Raw genomic sequence first — 13,381 nt, 5'->3', positions numbered from 1 at the left:
ATATTTAATATCCATTGTTTTAAATACATTTAAAAAGCTAAAGGAAAATACTAAGAAAGAGTGAAAGCAAAACAGAAAAATTATACCTGGAAATAGTGAAATTACCAACAATTTCATTAAAATTGTAAAGTAAAAGAAATGGAAAAATTCTGGAGCCACAAGTCAGAAATGAATTGAAAAATGTACTTAAATGTTCAATATCAAATTCAAACTCACCAAAAGAAGAATCAAGTAACTGTAAGACATTTAAATTGCAATTATCAAGTCTAACAAAAAGAAAATGAAAAAAAGCAAATATTCTTAGATACTTACAAGATGATATCAGATTGTAGAGAAAGATTTGGGACCTTCGGTAAAAACATACAAAAACTACATGTACTTAAATAAATATATATGTAAGTATATCTGCAAATCCAAGATGCTCAATGTACTCCCAATAAAATAAATCCAAAGAGTTGAAGACCAAGAGTCATTATTATCAAAGCGTCTAAACAAAGGCAAAGAAAATATTAAAAGGCACAAGAGAAAAGAAACTCATCACATAAAACTAATCCTCTAGAATATTACTGGTCAGTCTCTGAGTAGAAACTTTGCATGCTAGAGAACAGTGGTTTGATATATTTAGCATTGAGATAGAAAAACTAACAGGTAAGAATTTTATATATGGCAAAACTACTCTTTAAAATAAGAGAGAAATAATGATATTCCAGAAACAATAAAAACTAAGCAAGTTAATTAGTAATATACATGTCCCACAAGAAATGGTTAAATTAAATTAAAACTGACACTAGAGAGTGATATGTCTTCATATAAAAGTGAAGTTCTCTGATAAAGGAAAATATAAAAGCTCTTAATATTGTTATTTCGGTTGACTTCTCCACATTTAATTTTTCTTAGTTTAGAAGAAAAAACATCCAAATGATTTTAGGTTTGTTATTCGGTAGATAACATATTAATATGTCATTTGTGACATTGTTAATGTACTAAGGTCAAATAGAAAAAAGTAGAAATTTTGTGCATATTCAAAATTAAGTTAGTGACTTTTTAAAATAGAGTGTTATGAACCAAGATATATCTCTGTCAATTAAGTGTTTGCCTTACATGCACAAGGCCCTTGGTTCAATCCCAAGCACACTAAAAAACAAAACAAAACAAACAAACCAAAGCCCCTTTTAAAAATGCATTTATAATACACACAAGTTCTAAAATACTAGTATGAGGATTAAGAGTGGTATCTGGACAACCAGATTTCTACATGCAGAATAGCACTGTAAACTCCCAGCACTTCCTTGATATACCAACTAAAATGTATTAAAGACTTTAACATAAGGCTGGATTCTGCACTACAGCACAGGGAATCCCACTCTCACAGCTCTATCTCCCAGTACTGGAAATACTAGGAAGAAAAGAAAAAGGAAAAGGAACTTTTATCAGAAAAGAAGAAGGAATCAAAGTCATCCCAATCAAAAAAGAAAATATAAAATGATTTCTATTTGTGGATAACATAATTTATATGTAGAACATTTCAAAGGCACCACAAACATTTAGAACTAATAAATAAATTCAGGAAAGTGCATGATACAAAATCAACGTACCATGGTGGAATGAGAGGGACATCATTACCCTAGGTACATGTATGAAGACATGAATGGTGTGACTCTACTTTGTGTACCACCAAAGAAATGAAGAATTGTGCTCCATTTGTGTACTATGAACTGAAATGCATTCTGCTGTTATGTGTAACAAATTAGAACAAATTAATTAATTTTTAAAATCTAGAAAAAAAAATCAACATACAAAATTCAGTAATACTTCTCTGCACAAATAATTACCTAGGAGAAAAGGAAATCAAGAGAATAACCGCACTTCTGATTGCATAAAAATAACTCTAGAAATCAATTAAGCAAGGAAGTGAATGATTTGTACACTTAAAACTAAGCATTGGTGAAAAAAAGTAAAGAAGAAATAAATAAATGGAAATATATCCTATGTTCATGCATACTATATAGAATTTATATGGTTAAAATATCCAAGCTACCTGAACACATGTAGATTTGATGGAGTCTTTATTAAATCTCAGAAACATTCTTCACACAAAAAAAATGGAAAAAAATTATGGAGCCACAAAAATTTGAAATGTTCATAGAGACACTGAGAAAGAAAAACAAATTTGGAGGTATTACATTTTCTAATTTAAGATATTTTTACAAAGCCATAGCAATCTACAGTACAACACAGGCACAAAAGTAGAAACCTAAATATATGGAACAGAGTAGAGAGCTAAGAAATAAGCCAAATATAGGTGGTCAGGTAGAAAAAATTTCAACAGGGGCACCAAGAAGACCTATTGAGAAAGAGGAGTCTCTTTCAGACATTGCTGAGAAAAAAGGAATATCCACAGTGAAAAAAATGACACTGTCTCCTTTTCTTACATCACACATATAATCATCTTGAAATTCATAAGTGACATACATAAAAGTAAGGCCTAAAACTATCAAACTTCTGGAGAGGAGCTTAAGGGAAAGTATTTTCAACACTGGTCTTCATGGTGAGATTTTTGAATTGCAGCCCTGGAAAGTTGCAGACAGCCTTCACTCGGAGCAAGCACTTCTAACCCCATCTGGGCACAGTTAGAGGGCCACACAGGACAGAGGCACAATAATGAGCAAAACATAGAGACAAGCAAAGGCTGAAATAATGAGGGAAAGTTTTAGAATCTGACAAATGAAGTTTTTGAAATATACTCATGAGACTCATTAAGCTAAGGAGATGGCAGATAACCTCTGGGAGCTCATCTTCAGAGTTCTGCCTCCTGAGCATGCCTCTCACATGAACCCTGGTGCACCTAGCAGGCAACACCCAGAGGAATCTGATGTAAGCCTCAGGTGTCTGATGCAGGCAGTATCTTTGGAGAAATTAGGTGGCCAAAAGAACTGAGAAAATTAGTGCCCCAAAGCATGTTAGAAGAGCAATGTGCCAAGAAAGAAGAGAGAGTACTGAAGGTGTTGGGCTAATTGTGCTGCCATAGGGAGAACTCAGCTCCTGGCATGAAGAGGCAGCACTTCACATGCTTCTGTGAGAGAATTCTGCTTACTTTAACATGCTTTTTTTCAAATAATGTGAAACTAAAACTTTGATAGTTTAATCTTTTAGAAAGATGATTTTGATTGGCAAATCTTCCCTTTGAAAAATTAAACTAGAGAGATGACTTATTAGGTAATACTAGAAAACATTTCAAGAGTTTAAAACAATCTGTCTCAGACTCTTTTGAAGAACTGAAGAGAAAGTAGCCCTCCCAAAATTCGTTCTGAGAGGTCAATCATTGCCCTGAAACCACAAGGAAGGACATAACAAGAAAATTAAAGAGCCATATCCCCAAGGAACTAGTAATACAAAAATCCTAGAAAAAATAAAGCAAATTGAATTGGGCAGCACATTAAAAATAAGTCATACTCCTGAGCCAGTGGGCTTTATAAATGGGATGCAAGGGTGGTTCAACTTACATCAATCAATCAGTGTAATACATCAAATTAACCAAATGAAGTACAAATTACATGATCAATTGAGAGACTGAAATCAGTGCATCTAAGATCAGAAATAAGGCAAGGTACCCTCTCTCAGCACTACTGCTCAACAGAACACTAGGACGTTCCATTCTATCCACAGGACAGAGATATGAAGAAGAAGAAGCAGGAGACATTCAGACACATTAGCACACTTACAACTTACATATTTATCATTATTTTTTTATGTCTGTGGTGAGAAAATTTAGGATCTGCCCTCTACAACCATCAAGTATATAATGCCCTGGAGTGCAATCTTCATGCTGGGCAGTAGCTGACCAGAACTTATTGACCCTGCCAACCTCACTCCATTTCTGTTCCACATAATTCTATGGGCTCAAAATTTCCAGAGTTCACATTCTAAGATCTTTATTATGATTATCATTTTGTTTGTAGTACACATATTCCTCCCATATACCTGAAATATATATATATATATATATATATATATATATATATATATATAGATAGATAGATAGATAGATATCGTCATACAAAGTAAATGTAAACAAATTTTGTTGTTTCATTATACCTCTATAATATGGAAATAAATACCACTCTGTATATTCTTTTTAATAGCACTCTTTGTTTTTCTTTATTTCTGCTTATTGAACCCAGGGAATTTAACTAAACTATGTTCATAGCAATTTTAATTTTTTAACTTGAGGCATGGTCTTTCTACATTACCCAGGCTGGCTTAGAACTTGAGATTCTTCTGCCCTGGACTCCTTGTGATGAATCCAGCCTAATTCCATGATAAGATTGGGAGCCATCATGTCACAAAGTCATGAAAAGTTAATTTCTGTTTTACTATAAATTACTGCAATTTCTAAACTTATGTGGAATTTTTGCCTATGCCTTGAACTCACCCATGCCTGGTTTTCCCTGGCCAGATAACAACCCTCTTTGAAACATCAGTGGCACCTCATAAATTCTGATGTTGGGATCTAAACTTCTTCCCTACCTTTAAATGTTAAGCTATGTAGATCATTAACTTTCTATATTCTTTTGTATTTTGCTTGTCAAAATCCTGTTATCTGTAAGTTCTCATGACACACCCTTTGAAACTTTTTGTGCTATAAAACTGTGTTCCTAGAGAACTAGGGTGCTACTTTCTAGCCGGGGGATTTGGGAGAAATAGTCCTGGCCATTTCCTGTATATGCAAAGATAAGCTTGCTTTAATTTGATTCACAATTTGAGTTGGTGGTCTTTTCTTTGCATCGTGGTTTAACACTGGGTCCCTGGGATTATAGGTATACACCACCAAACCAGGCCTCAACTACACCCTCAAAGAGAAACAAACTATTGTAACTCCTCACAGTTGATATGTTCTCTAATGAAACTGCAAATGCTGAAATAGGAAATACTGTCCCTTTGCTCTCATGAGAAATGCGGTTAGGCCCCAACAACCCTGATCAAAACTGATCACAGCCTTTTCACAAACTACACAGACCCTGTTCTGGGAACAGAGCTATTGTTCAATGCACCCTGTGGGTTCATTCATCAGCACTGAGATCATCACCATCAACACTGTGACGCAAGCCACTCAAAGCTCCTCACACATGTGTATTGTCCTAGTATGATATTTCAGAACCTGAGGGTTCTCAGGGACACTGGACAGCATGTAACACCTCACCTGGGTGGCATTTTGAACAGCAAAGCATCAAGAGCAGAATAATGACAGCATTGAGACAGGACCTTGACAGAGAAAAGGACATTAGTGTATGAACTGAGAGCCCAAACAAGAAGGCAGAGCCCTGCTCCATCCAAACTAGGAGTGTGCACTGGGGGGTAACTCAGATAGTTCACTGTTCTTGCATTTAGGAGTGGTCCTTAAGGGCTGCAAATACAGAGTCTGGAGTCACATTTGTGGGAAAATCACAATGAGCCACCTCACAAACACAGAATCTGAGGAGAATAAAATTCACCTGTATGTGGTCTGATATAAAGGAGTCTGATAAATAAAATTATGAATCTATGACAGGAAATTGTCTCAAATGAACTAAAGGATAAATTAGGAAAATTACATACACCACAAATGTGACATTAAAAATTCACCTTTAATTTCAAAATAAATAAAACATAGAGATTGAAATAAAAAAAGAATATATACAGCACAGTATTTTACATGTAAAGTACCCTAAAACTCACCAAAACATCTGTTAGAACTAACAGCTAATTTAAAAAAGTTGGAGGATACAAAATCAACACTCAAATTTTATCATTTGCACTATCAATGACTAATCAAAAATGGAAACCAAGAAAGTGATTTCATTGAATTTTGTATTGTTATAGTTAAAGCTTTGTTCCAGGTTTTCATGAACTGACTTCCAGACCACTCACATATAATCGAATCAAGCCTTTATTGAAGCACAACTGTGGCGGCTGACCAGAACATAAAGCTGTTCCCCTTCATCCCCGAACAATTGCAAGGGCACTCCTTATAAGCCTGAAAACTACAAAGGGGATGTTCGGGGGGTCAAGCCAATGCAAGCAAGCCAGGTTACAATTGCAAGGGCACTCCTTATAAGCCTCAAAACTGCAAAAGGGATGTTGGGGGGGGGTCTAGCCAATGTAAGCAAGTCAGGTTACAAGCCAGGTTACAATTGCAAAGGCATTCCTTATAAGCCTGAAAACTGCAAAAGGGATGTTCGGGGGTCTAGCCAATGCAAGCAAGCCAGGTTAGAGAAGCAGGACAGTGCAGTCAAGCAGAGGGAAGCCTAACCAATCACAGTTAGCCCAGTTACCCTAATTACAGAAACAATGCCCCATTAGGTATTTCCATGTTCTTAAAGTTTTCTATAGCAAAAGGAAAAGAACATCTTGCTCCAGTTGTGACTCTTCTACTTGGCATGGTTGTTTTATAGAATGAAGTCATAAAACAAAATGGAGTCACATTTGCTCTTACTACCACATTACCCACTGGTTTTAGTAGGTTTGATGTCAATCTTGCACATCATTAGGCTTCAGGGTTTTTTTGTTGTTGTTTGTGTGATTGTTTTCATCCTTCTGTGTCTAAGGGACTATACTACTGGTCTCCCAAGACCATAAGTCTGATCTCACCTACATTCTTTTGTATATGGTTTAGGAGTGTTTTTAAGAGGCAGGGTCTTAATCCCATTCAGGAGAAGGACTAGGGGCCCAACTATGGCTGAAATGATGGTAGTCAACCAAGGGGACCATGAGAATAGGTTTTGGAACCAATTGCCTGAAGTTTCTAGTGCTTCATCTCTTTCCTTTAACCTGTTTCTCACAAGTGCCAAACTGTTCTTTATTATCCCAGAATGGTTTGCAGAGAAACAAGTTTCTCCTGGAGCCATACAAAGTCCTCCTTGTTTCAGAAAGAGACCATCTAGATCTCATCTGTTTTGTAAGACTATTTCTGTCAGAGAATCTAGTGAAACCTTTACTTTGGAGATTGGCCTTTCTAGTTTTTTTCTAAATTCATATCTATTTGATGGCTGAAGGACTTCCCAAACCAGCCAGGAGGGGAACTATAATGGGGGCAGGGCAGCAAGTCTATGTTGATAAATCAGTGGGCCCTGCCCTTTTAATAATTCCAGGTGTTCTTTTCCTTTTACTCCATCAAAATAGTAGGTTATATAGTTAAGAGTTATTGAAAGTTTGGAGGTATAGGCAGGGAATTCAAAGTGGGACGTGGGAAGCACAATTTTTGGTGAATGGAGAGTTGTCCCACTTATAAGTTGGGTTGTGGAAGCAAGTGTCTTTTTATGGGAGATCACCCAGGGTGATCTTGTGAATAGTTTCCCAGGTACACCTTCCTGAGCTAGACATATTGGCGAATATCTATGTTGACCATAATTTTTCCTCTAATATTAGGGACCTCCACCTGCCATAAAGGAAAAGGGCGATGACCGTTCTTGCTACTTCCGTCTGAAAGGGGGTGATGTGCAGTGGGCAAGCAATTTGGAGTCCCTTTTTAGAAACTGAGTGGGTCAAGGAGTCCATGGTAAAAGTCTGGTTCAGGAAGAACAGGATGTAAAGTCACCTGGGGTGGGCTCTTCTATGAGGGAAACAAAAGGACATGAGTGCTGAAGCAAGATTAATACAAAATAGCAGTTGTAGCATCTGGAACCTGTCCATGAATATCATGAAAATGACAGAAATTAATAATTGTTTACCAGGAGGTGGAAGACCTGAGAAATTGTCCCCATTACAAGGCCTAACAAAGCCTAATAAGGCACTTTTTTTAGGGAACATAAATCTTTAACATTGTCAGAATTATCAGGAATGTAGACACAACATTTAGTTAAATTAGTTAATGTCATCTGATTTTTGTAAAAATACCTTTTTTGGCATGACCTCTGTGTTCAATAAAGATCCTTTTGTTACTTAGGGCTAGATAATTTTATTAATAAACATTGATTACATCTACCTATGTAGGAAGTTAGGAAGATCTGAAGGCCTTAAACTGAATAAAATGTTTATTGGTAGTTATCAGGCATTTTTGCCTAAGAATTTTTCTTCTGTTGTCTCCAGTCTTACTCATTTTGGGGGGATGCTAACACTAGTGTACATTTTAAGTTACATTATAAAAACTGTTGTTTCTTTTTAAATGTCCAGGAATGACTGTGCTTTGGTTTTAACTGTTTTTGCTAGGTGTTTAAGACCAAGCTGGTCAAACTGACCTTGTTCCTATCTATTGGTAAGAGTCAGCTGAGTTTCCTTGGAGGACATTTTTGGGGAACTTGTGAGCAGAATTTTAGCTCTGTTAATGTCATCTGCATTAGGATGGGTCAAGGTCTTGCTGACCATATGGCTTCCCTTGGAAACATCAGGCATGTCTCCTTTTTCAATGACCCTCTTCTTTTGCAGCATGAACACTCATTGGCTTTCTGTTCTCCAGTGGTCTCATTAATCTCTCTTTTCAGGAGGTTATGTGGCCCGGAGTTGCAAAGCTTTCCCCCTGTCCTGGGTTCATCCTGACTCAGAGGGCAAGAGCCAAATATTGGTTTCTTTGGCCCCTTTATTTTAACATTAATATTTACATTTGGTCTTAAACATCCAGCAAGTCAGTTTTACCAGTTTTAAAGTAAGAATGTTGAGCTTTAACTTTAATGTTTATAACTTTACAGTTAATTTTTACAAAACACAATATCCTTAGTTTATTTATTAATTCAGGTAATGCTGGAGATTTGTCTGAAAGCAGAAGATGACACCTTAGCATCTACTGTGATCCAATCACTGTACACCAACAAGGCAGCTTGCAGATCTAGAGACCACATTAGATTTTGGCTATAAAAATTTTCTCTTGCCAGGTCCTCCTCTCTTCTCACCTTTTTCTCTCACTTTCCCTGTCTCTCATTTTTTCTTTCTCCTTTTTTCTCTCTCTCTCTTTCCTGTCTCTCTTTCGCTCTTTTGCACTTTTCTTTTTTTTCTGTCTCTCTCTTTGTGTGTTAATCAGACATTGTCACAGTAAAGGTCTCTTGGTTGCTCTGAGTGTTGTGGTCACTTTTTTTGGTCATAATGAAAATACAAAGTGAAATTAATGATAGTAAAAACTTATTTGGTTTGTATATAAGTTTGAACCTTGGCTGAGTTATACATTATATTTTCTATTTGAGATCACAGTAATCTTTGTAATAAAATTAATATTTGAATATAACTTTAAATTAACTGAAATCTGGCCTACTTTGAAGTTATTCTGACATGTTGTAAGGTGGGAGGCAGAGCCTTATCTCAAGTAAGGCAGGGCTCTTTACAATCTTAGGTAAAGTGTTTTAGTTCTAAAGCTGATCTTTGTCTCTCTTTTTAGATATCATTTTATAAAGTTTACATATATTGTTTTCTGACTCTGTATGAATGTTAGCTAACACAATATGACATATATTTGAAACATTAATTAAGGAAAGGCTGAGAGCCCTTAATATTTTTTTCCATGTAGAAAAATGGCAAAATGTTTTATCATATTAATTTTTAAACAGATCAGGCTGTCATTATCTTTTAAAATACCTTTAAATTTTTATATATTAGTGTAAAAGTTAACATAAGATTTGGTTATAAAACATCAAATAATATAAATAAATCCCCAATAAAATCTATTATCTTTATAAGTTTAAATTACCATTTCAGACAATTTTAGTTTGAAGAATACCAGCTTGATAAAATGTTCCTTTAAAACTTTTACCTTACAGACTTGTTTACCTGAAAGATATGAACACATTTAATCCATAAAGAATAGTAATGTACCACACTTTCATTGATGTTTTATATTAACCAAGGTTAGTTTTTAAAGGAAAATCTAGACTTTGTAATGTAGGACAATACTTTAAAATAACAGTTGCTGTTTAGCCACCGATGTAAAAACCTTAGTTTCTCCAAGATTACTTGTTCCAGGGGATAAAACTTAACAGACATAAGGTAATTAATATTTTTAGAAATTTTTGTCATTTTAACATATAAATATATCAGTACATTAATATTTGTCCTTAGAAAACAACCTTGAATAGTTTTAAATATTTGTGTTACATATACAACCAACTTAGTTACATATAAACCTTTTAATATTAGTATTTTATTTATAGACCTTTATATTACTTAATTGGAACCTTTTGTTGTTTACTTAAATGTATTATAATTATATTTTATCACATAAAGACTTTTTTATCTGGAAAATTTTTTTATTAAATATATTTTTATATTTAGAACTTTTTAAATAATTTATTAACACATTGATCCTTTTTTGTTTGTACCTTGAAATAATAACCCTTATAAATTTTTGAATTTAGATAAATTAATCCATATTAATAAGATGAAATATTTATTATTTACAGTACTTTAATTGAAATACAGTTGAAACCTCTTGACTGCTTGTATGTAGAATTATACCTGTTAGGACTTTGTAATTTAGAGTAACCTTGTTTTTATAATTTCATTTTTTTTTTTTTTTAGTTTACCAATTTATGAAAACACCAACATTGTTTAAGTATTTTACCTTATGGAATTTAAGGAGTTAAGAGTACTTGATATCATATTTAACAGTCAGCATTTTAACTTTGTAAACCAATTAGATGTGTCTAACAAACACATCTATGATTAATTTTATATACATTTAGATGAAATTTAGAGTCTTTTTTTTAAAAAAAAAAGGTATCAGACAAGTACATTGAATAGTATTAGTAATCTTTTTTTGTTGATGTTGAATAAAAATACTAGAGACAATGACATCAGACAATTTATAGACATTAACATTTTAACAGCTGTTTAATCCAGAAACAAAGCTGTGTATTAGTTACTTTAAAGATATTTGTACTTTTATTTATTTATTTTCCCAATTTGAATTGAACCTTTTAAATTATATATATATATATATATATATATATATATATATATATATATATATATATATATATTATATATTTTTTTTTGTTTTGTTTTGTTTTGTTTTGTTTTTGTTTTTTGTTTATTATTAATTTTTATTGTTGGTTGTTCAAAACATTACATAGTTTTTGATATATCATATTTCACACTTCGATTCAAGTGGGATATGAACTCCCATTTTCACCCCGTATAGAGATTGCAGAATCACATCAGTTACACATCCATTGATTTACATATTGCCATACTATTGTCTGTTGTATTCAGCTGCCTTTCCTATCCTCTACTATCCCCCCTACCCCCCTCCCCTCCCCTCTTCTCTCTCTACCCCCTCTACTGTAATGCATTTCTCCCCCTTATATTTTTTCCCCTTTCCCCTCACTCCTCTTGTATGTAATTTTGTATACCCCTGAGGGTCTCCTTCCATTTCCATGCAATTTCCCTTCTCTCTCCTTTTCCCTCCCACCTCTCATCCCTGTTTTATGTTAATCTTCTTCTTATGCTCTTCGTCCCTACTCTGTTCTTAGTTACTCTCCTTATATCAAAGAAGACATTTGGCATTTGTTTTTAAGGAATTGGCTGGCTTTACTTAGCATAATCTGCTCTAATGCCATCCATTTCCCTGCAAATTCTATGATTTTGTCATTTTTTAATGCAGAGTAATACTCCATTGTGTATAAATGCCACATTTTTTTATGCATTCGTCTATTGAAGGGCATCTAGGTTGGTTCCACAGTCTTGCTATTGTGAATTGTGCTGCTATGAACATCAATGTAGCAGTGTCCCTGTAGTATGCTCTTTTTAGGTCTTTAGGGAATAGACCAAGAAGGGGAATAGCTGGGTCAAATGGTGGTTCCATTCCCAGCTTTCCAAGAAATCTCCATACTGCTTTCCAAATTGGCCGCACCAATTTGCAGTCCCACCAGCAATGTACATGTGAACCCTTTTCCCCACATCCTCGCCAGCACTTGTTGTTTGACTTCCTAATGGCTGCCAATCTTACTGGAGTGAGATGGTATCTTAGGGTGGTTTTGATTTGTATTTCTCTGACTGCTAGAGATGGTGAGCATTTTTTCATGTACTTGTTGATTGATTGTATGTCCTCCACTGAGAAGTGTCTGTTCAGGTCCTTGGCCCATTTGTTGATTGGGTTATTTGTTATCTTGTTGTCTAATTTTTTTAGTTCTTTGTATATTCTGGATATTAGGGCTCTGTCTGAAGTGTGAGGAGTAAAGATTTGTTCCCAGGATGTAGGCTCCCGATTTACCTCTCTTATTGTTTCTTTTGCTGAGAAAAAAACTTTTTAGTTTGAGTAAGTCCCATTTGTTGATTCTAGTTATTAACTCTTGTGCTATGGGTGTCCTATTGAGGAATTTGGAGCCCGACCCCACAGTATGTAGATCGTAGCCAACTTTTTCTTCTATCAGACGCCGTGTCTCTGATTTGATATCAAGTTCCTTGATCCACTTTGAGTTAACTTTTGTGCATGGCAAGAGAAAGGGACTCAGGTTTATTTTGTTGCATATGGATCTCCAGTTTTCCCAGCACCATTTTTTGAAGATGCTATCATTCCTCCATTGCATGCTTTTAGCCCCTTTATCAAATATAAGATCGTTGTAATTTTGTGGATTGGTTTCTGTGTCCTCTATTCTGTACCATTGCTCCACCCGCCTGTTTTGGTACCAGTACCATGCAGTTTTTGTTACTATTGCTCTGGAGTATAGTTTGAAGTCTGGTATCGCTATACTGCCTGATTCACACTTCCTGCTTAGAATTGCTTTTGCTATTCTGGGTCTTTTATTTTTCCATATGAATTTCATGATTGCTTTCTCTATTTGTATAAGAAATGCCATTGGGATTTTGATTGGCATTGCATTAAACCTATAGAGAACTTTTGATAATATCGCCATTTTGATGATGTTAGTTCTACCTATCCATGAACAGGGTATATTTTTCCATCTTCTAAGATCTTCTTCTATTTCTCTCTTTAGGGTTCTGTAGTTTTCATTGTATAAGTCTTTCACCTCTTTTGTTAGGTTGATTCCCAAGTATTTTATTTTTTTTTTGAGGATATTGTGAATGGAGTGGTTGTCCTCATTTCCATTTCAGAGGATTTGTCGCTGATATACAGGAATGTCTTTGATTTATACGTGTTGATTTCATATTCTGCCACTTTGCTGAATTCATTTATTAGCTCTAATAGTTTATTTGTAGACCCTTTCGGGTCTGCTAGGTATAGAATCATGTCATCTGCAAATAGTGATAATTTGAGTTCTTCTTTTCCTATTTTTATGCCTTTAATGTCTTTCATCTGTCTAATTGCTCTGGCCAGTGATTTGAGAACTATGTTGAACAGAAGTGGTGAGAGAGGGCATCCCTGTCTTGTTCCAGATTTTAGAGGGAATGCCTTCAGTTTTTCTCCATTCAGAATGATGCTAGCCTGAGGCTTAGCATAGATTGCTTTTACAATATTGAGGTA

Source organism: Callospermophilus lateralis, unplaced genomic scaffold (genome assembly GCF_048772815.1).
Source record: "Callospermophilus lateralis isolate mCalLat2 unplaced genomic scaffold, mCalLat2.hap1 Scaffold_957, whole genome shotgun sequence".
NCBI classification, from domain to species: Eukaryota; Metazoa; Chordata; class Mammalia; order Rodentia; family Sciuridae; genus Callospermophilus; species Callospermophilus lateralis.
This window is presented reverse-complemented; position numbering follows the sequence as displayed.